Source organism: Piliocolobus tephrosceles, chromosome 1 (genome assembly GCF_002776525.5).
Source record: "Piliocolobus tephrosceles isolate RC106 chromosome 1, ASM277652v3, whole genome shotgun sequence".
In the NCBI taxonomy this organism is placed as follows: Eukaryota; Metazoa; Chordata; class Mammalia; order Primates; family Cercopithecidae; genus Piliocolobus; species Piliocolobus tephrosceles.
This window is the reverse complement of record NC_045434.1, coordinates 82,886,727-82,893,982: the sequence shown is the minus strand read 5'-3', so window position 1 is coordinate 82,893,982 and position 7,256 is coordinate 82,886,727. Positions and strand designations below refer to the sequence as shown.

At 48.0% G+C, this 7,256-nt stretch overlaps 1 pseudogene; it reads right to left on the bottom strand.

Moving 5' to 3' along the window:
- Window positions 1-5,871: 5,871 nt before the first annotated feature.
- Window positions 5,872-6,125, bottom strand: LOC111537048 (annotated as a pseudogene).
- Between the last annotated feature and the right edge of the window lie 1,131 nt (window positions 6,126-7,256).

The window sequence follows — 7,256 nt, the reverse complement described above, 5'->3', positions numbered from 1 at the left end:
ACCTCTGTTTCCCCCTCTTCCTGTTGGCCCCAGGGGGGTTCTGGATGGGACCCCTTTCCTGAGCTTCCTCCCAACCCTTGGGAACCGAGAGCGTCTCCCTACTGTGGACTGGTGGCTTTGTGTTCAGCCCACCTGCAATCAGAGTCCACCTTGTGCCCAGCCCAGGGCACAGCAGCATGGACTGACCACTGGGACCTAGCTACAGAGAGCAGAGGCTCACAGCCCATTCAGCCTCTCCAAGCCTCAGCTCCCTTATTTGCAATTTACAGGACACAGGTCCTGCATCATATGATGGTTTCTGGAACTCTGCAGCTGATTTCCCTAAAGCACCCATCACGGTGCCTGGGGCCTTCCTGTGCTCAGGGACTGGAATGTCACCCTCTACCATTAGACAACCCTCCCGGGAGTCAGGAAGGAATGCAGCTCACTGAGCCAGGCTCCACTGGAAAGAGAGCTGCAGGGTCATGGAGTCTGAGGCCAGGCACCCCGCACCCTGACGCATGCTGGACTTGGGGACTTGCAGTGGCCTTGCCTGTCAGTTTTTATTTTTTTCGAGACAGAGTCTTTTTTTTTTTTGAGACGGAGTCTTGCTCTGCCGCCCAGGCTGGAGTGCAGTGGCCGGATCTCAGCTCACTGCGAGCTCCGCCTCCCGGGTTCACGCCATTCTCCTGCCTCAGCCTCCCCAGTAGCTGGGACTACAGGCGCCCGCCTCGTCGCCCAGCTAGTTTTTTTGTATTTTTTAGTAGAGACGGGGTTTCACCGTATTAGCCAGGATGGTCTCGATCTCCTGACCTCGTGATCCACCCGTCTCGGCCTCCCAAAGTGCTGGGATTACAGGCTTGAGCCACCGCGCCCGGCCTTGAGACAGAGTCTTGCTCTGTCATCCAGGCTGGAATGCAGAGGTGCCATCATAGTTCCCTGCAACCTCAAACTCCTAGACTCAAGTGATCCTCCTGCCTCAGCCTCCTGAGTAGCTGGGACTACAGATGTGCACCACCATACCTGGCTAATATTTATTTAGTTATTTACTTTTTGTAGAGATGGAGTCTTGATATGTTTCCTAGGACGGTCTTGAACTCCTGGCCACAAGTGATCCACCCACCTTGGCCTCCCAAAGCGCTGGGATTATAGGCATGAGCCACTGCACCCTGCCTTGTTGTCCTGTGCGTTTTAAAATCTTGTTGTTAAAAAAAATGATGTATCTTTTGTTTTCTTTGAGACAGGTCTCACTCTGTTGCCCAGGCTGGAACGCAGTGGCAGGATCTCAGCTCACTGCAACCTCTGCCTCCCAGGTTCAAGTGATTCTCCTGCCTCAGCCTCCCAAGTAGCTGGTATTACAGGAGCACTACTACCACGCCCAGCTAATTTTTGTATTTTCAGTAGAGATGGGGTTTCACCATCTTGGCTGGGCTGGTCTTGAACTCCTGACCTCATGATCCACCCACCTGGACCTCCCAAAGTGCTGGTATTACAGGCGTGAGCCACTGCGCCTGGCCTAATTTCTGTATTTTTAGTAGAGACGGGGTTTCACTATGTTGTCCAGGCTGGTCTCGAACTCCTGATCTTGTGATCCACCCGCCTTGGCCTCCCAAAGTGCTGGGATTACAGGCGTGAGCCACCGCACCTGGCCAGGATTTCATTTCTTTTTAAGGCTGAATAATATTCCATTGTATGAATAGACTACATTTTGTTTATCCATTTGATTTGTTTGTTTTGAGATGGATTCTCACTGTTGCCCAGGCTGGAGTGCAATGGCCTGATCCCAGCTCACTGCAACCTCCGTCTCCAAGGTTCAAGCGATTTTCCTGCCTCAGACTCCCAAGTAGCTGGGATTACAGGTGCACACAACTATGCCTGGCTAATTTTTGTATTTTTAGTAGAGGTGGGATTTCACCATGTTGGCCAGGCTGGTCTCGAACTCCTGACCTCAAGTGATCCACCCGCCTCGGCCTCACAAAATGTTGAGATTACAGGCGTGAGCCACCGCGCCTGGTTTGATTGTTTTTTAAAATGCAAATCAGACCTTGTCACTCTTTTGCTTGAAGCTCCTCAGTGGTTGCCTATGGCTGTCAAGGTCAGAGCCTCACCACGGCCTGGGTTTCCTCCTGTGGTCCCTGGCCCTCGCCTCCTGCTCTATCCTTATTGTGAACCACGCCAAGCCCTTTCTCAACCCCACCTCTTGCTCCCTCTGTCTGGAACTACCTTCCCAGTCCTTTTTGTGCTGTTCATTCTCAAGTCACTTCCTCAGTGAGCCCTCCCTAGTTGCTCCCTTTCATCACCCTGTTTTCTTCCTTCCCATTATCTGGTTTCCCTGGAGGCTTTTGGAATGTGGGCTTCATGGCAAAGGCCTATCAGGGTCACAGCTGCGTTCAGGGCTCAGTAAGGATGCCTCGGTGCGCCTGACTGCGGAACGGGCTGGCTGGCTGAGGGTGCCACCTGGCGAGATTTGTTGTCACCTGCTCACTTGTCCTAGATGCTGTTTATAAAAATACTAACAGAACCAGGCACGGTGGCTTATGCCTGTAATCCTAGCATTTTGGAAGCCCGAGGCAGGCAAATCCCTTGAGCCCAGGTGTTTGAAACCAGCTTGGGCGACAGGGCAAAACCCTGTCTCTACTAAAAAAAAACCAAAAAACAAAATTAGCCAGGCATGGTGGTGCGCATATAGTCCCAGCTACTTAGGACGTTGACTGGGAGGATCACCTGAGCGTGGGGAGGTTGAGGCCGCAGTGAGCTATAATCGCGTCACTGCGCTCCAGCCTGGGTAACAGAGTGAGACCCTGTCTCAAAAATAAATAAATAAATAAATAATAAACTAATAGTAGAAGGTGGTGTATGGCCTTGGAAAAGGCTGAGTTCGACGGCTAGGAAGCCTAGTTTTCCCCTCTCTTCCTCTTCCTCACATTGATACCCTCCAGATCATGGGGCTGGACTGAAGGTCTCAGTTTCTCCTTACGTCCCGTCAAGGAGGGTGATGTTGACAGCAGGCATCCTCTCCTGACTTCCCAGCAGTTTTGTGAAGATGTAGGGGAGAGGCCAGGCATGGTGACTCACACCTGTAATCCCAGCACTTTGGGAGACCGAGGTGGGTGGATCACCTGAGGTCAGGAGTTCAAGACCATCCTTGCCAACATGGTGAAACCCCATCTCTACCAAAAATACAAAAATTAGCTGGGCGTGGTGGCAAGTGCCTGTAACCCCAGCTACCGGGAGACAGGCAGGAGAATCACTGAACCCAGGAGGCGGAGGTTGCAGTGAGCTGAGATCACACCATTGCACTCCAGCCTGGGCGACAAAGCAAGACTCTCTGTCTCAAAAAAGAAAAAGAAAAAGAAAGAAAGAGAGAGATGTAGGGGAGAGAGAAATGAAGAATATCAGAGGGGAAATGAAGAGCTTAAAAAAATATAACTATAAAATCTTTTAGCCACAGGGGGAAAAAAAGCAAGGGCAACATAAATAATTTGAGATTTTTCTCCAGAGAAATAGCAAAAGTTCCACTCATCTCCATTTAGAAGTTTGTAATGGGGAGGGATTGCATTGGGGAGTTATACCTGATATAAATGATGAATTGATGGGTGCTGACGAGTTGATGGGTGCAGCACACCAACATGGCACATGTATACATATGTAACAAACCTGCACGTTATGCACATGTACCCTAGAACTTAAAGTATAATTAAAAAAAAAAAAAAGAAGAAGTTTGTAATGGGGAGAAACGTATTCCATAAATCAAAGAGTAATTTATTTTCAAATTACATGTGTTTGTAGAAACACATAAAATTTATAGAGAAAGATGAAGAGATCATAAGAAAGAAAAAAGCCCTTTATTTCTTTTTCTTTTTCTTTTTTTTTTTTTGAGACCGAGTTTCTCTTTGTTGCCCAGGCTGGAGTGCAGTGGCGTGATTTTGGCTCACTGCAACCTCTGCCTCCAGGGGTTCAAGTGATTCTCATGCCTCAGCCTCCCAAGAAACTGCGACTACAGGCACGCCCCACCACTCCTGGCTAATTTTTTTGTGTGTTTTTAGTAGAGACAGGGTTTCACTCCGTTGGCCAGGCTGGTCTTGAACTCCTGGCCTCAGGTGATCTGCCTATCTTGGCCTCTCAAAGTGCTGGAATTATAGACATGAGCCACGGTGCCTGGCCCCTTAATTTAGAGTAAAGGCAAGGACCTAAGTGATATTTTTTATGTATTGCAAATATCTCCTCCTACTCTCAGCTTTCCATTTCCTTAATGGTGTCTTAAAAATTGTATTATTGAATATAAGATACATACAGTATGAAAATGAATAAATCATAATGTACAATGTGAATTTTTTTTTTTTTTTTTTTTTTTTTTTTTTTTTTACAAATGAACGGTGTAACCAGCATCCAGATCAAGAAACGGAACATTATAAGAACTCTAAAGCCCTGGAGACCCCTTCTGGTCACCACCTTCCGAGGGTACCATTATCCTGACTTATATAAATGGAATTTGAGAGAATGCAAGTTTTCTTTTGCATATATGATGTATGTGGGATTCCGCATACTGTTTCATTCATTCATGAGTAGTGGTCATTCGTTCATGTTCGTTGCTTTATAGTATTCTAGTGTGCCCCAATTCATCCACTCTACTGTTGATGGACATTTGGATAATTCCCAGTTTGGGGGTATTATTAATGGTGCTGCTATGGAGCATTCTCTCTCTCTCTCTCGCAATTTTACTGAACTGGTGCTGCTCCTTGTGGAGGAGGACTAACCCATAGGCACTGTGCCCAGAGTCAGCCTGAACATTCTAGAACTTGCTTTTGATCAACACCTTGTATTAGTCAGGGACAGAACTAGAGGGACAGAGCTAATAGGATGTATGTATATATGAAAGGAAGTTTATTAAGGAGAACTGACTCACAAGATCACAAGGTAAAGTCCTACGATAGGCTCTCTGCAAGCTCAGGAGCAAGGAAGCCAGTAGTGGCTCAGTCTGAGTCTCAAAACCTCAAAAGTCGGGAAGCTGACAGTGCAGCCTTCAGTCTGTGGCCAAAGGCCCGAGAGCCCCTGGCAAACCACCAGTGTAAGTCCAAGAGTCCAAAAACCAAAGAACTTGGAGTCTGATGTTCCAGGCAGGAAGCATCGAGCACAGCAGAAAGATGAAGGCCTGAAGACTCAGCAAGTCTGCCCTTCCATCTTCTTCTGCCTGCTATTTCTAGCTGCACTGGCAGCCAATTGGATGGTGCCTTCCCAGATTGGGGGTGGATCTGCCTCTCCCAGTCCACTGCCTCAAATGTTAATCTCTGGTACCACCGTAACAACAACAACAACAACAACAAAAACGCCCAGAAACAATACTTTGCATCCTTCAATCCAATCAGGTTGACACTTTTTTTTTTAGACAGAGTCTAAGAGGCTGGGGTGCAGTGGTGTGATCTTGGCTCACTATAACCTTCACCTCCCTGGTTCAAGCAATTCTCCTGCCTCAGTCTCCTGAGTAGCTGGGACTACAGGTGCGCACCACCACACCTGGCTAATTTTTGTATTTTTAGTAGAGATGGGGTTTGCCATGTTGACCAATCTGGTCTTAAACTCCTGGCCTCAAGTGATCTGCCTGCCTTGGCCTTCTCCCAAAGTGCTGGGATTACAGGTGTGAGCCACCGCACCCGGCCACAATCAAGTTGACACTTAATATTAACTACCACACACGAACATATTTCTGTTGAGTATATACCTATGCTGGCCACAGGTTATGTAAATATTCAGCTTCAGGAGATATTGGGAGAAGTAGCAACACTTGGTAGACATATATACATATATTTTTGTTGTTGTTGTTTTGTTGTTGTTGTTGGTTTTCACATTTTTATTGGGAGCCATGGGAGGGGCCTCTTCTGTCAGTGGAGGTGCTCACATTTTCTTCAGCCACTCCAAGCTGGGGCCCTGGGGGCCCTGGAGGTGGCTGCGCAAGTCCGCATGTTCCCATCGTCGCAGATGGGCACTGGATAGTTGTAGAGTGTGGCCTCATTGATCATGATGGAGTACTTGGTGTAGGGGCTGAGTGGGGGCAGAATTACAGCAAGGCTCCCAATGATGAAGGAGAGCACCCACACTGGCTCCTTGGCCCAGGCATTCTTGAGGAAGGTGCCGAGTCTCACAACCATCTTGATCTCAGCTATATATATATATATACATATTACAGTGGGGTGTGTGTGTTTGTGTGTGATTAGAGATTTCATCTCACTATGTTGTTGCCCAAGCTGATCTTGAAGGGCTCAAGCAATCCTCCTACCTCATCCTCCCAAAGCACTGGGAATAGAGGCATGAGCCACCCTGCCCAGCCACATCCTGTATTAACTTGCATTTCCCTGATGACTAATGGAGCCAAGCATTTTTTCCTGTTGATTGGCTGTGTGGATATCCTCTTCTACCATGTGCCGATTCTAGTCTTTTGCCCATTTTGTGAGGTTTTTTTTGTGCCTTTTTTTTTCATTGAATTGTCTGTTTGTCCTTTTCTTATTGAGTTTTTTGTTTGTTTGTTTGTTTTTGAGATGGAGTCTTGCTCTGTTGCCCATGCTGAAGTGCAGTGGTGTGATCTCAGCTCACTGCAACCTCTGCCTCCTGGATTCAAGAGATTCTCCTACCTCAGACTCCTGAGTAGCTGGGATTACAGGGCCCCCCCACCATGCCTGCCTATTTTTTTTTATTTTTAGTACAGACAGGGTTTCACCATATTGGTCAGGCTGGTCTCGGACTCCTGACCTCAGGTGATCCGCCCACCTTGGCCTCCCAAAGTGCTGGGATTATAGGTGTGAGCCACTGCGTCTGGCCATCCCAGTCTTATTTCTTTAGGTGTCCTGCGCACTGGTTCATCAATGGTCTTTCAAAGCCATGTCACGTTAACTGGGGCCAGTGTCCTTTAGGGCAGCAAGAATGCCACTTGCTTTGCAAACAAGGCTGTGACTCAGCCCTCCTGCAATGAGGCAAGAGTAGAGGCAGGTCTAAAGGGATTATACCCAGGATTATACCTGTGCATCCCTGTGCCAGGGCCTTCTCCAGGCCCACTGCTCAGCCAGTGGCAGGGCTGCATCTGTTCAGTCAACGCGGAGGGGCCTCTGACCCCAAAGGAAGGAAAATCTGAAATCAACTGCTCAGTGGGAAGCTAATGGAAATCCACATTGGCATGGCCTGGGCCCAGCCACACTTCGTATCCTGTCCACTATCATCCTGTTAACTAAACATCCGGCCTTTGTATCCCCAGCTCTAAGGTGGCTGATGATGGATAGGTGCTCAGT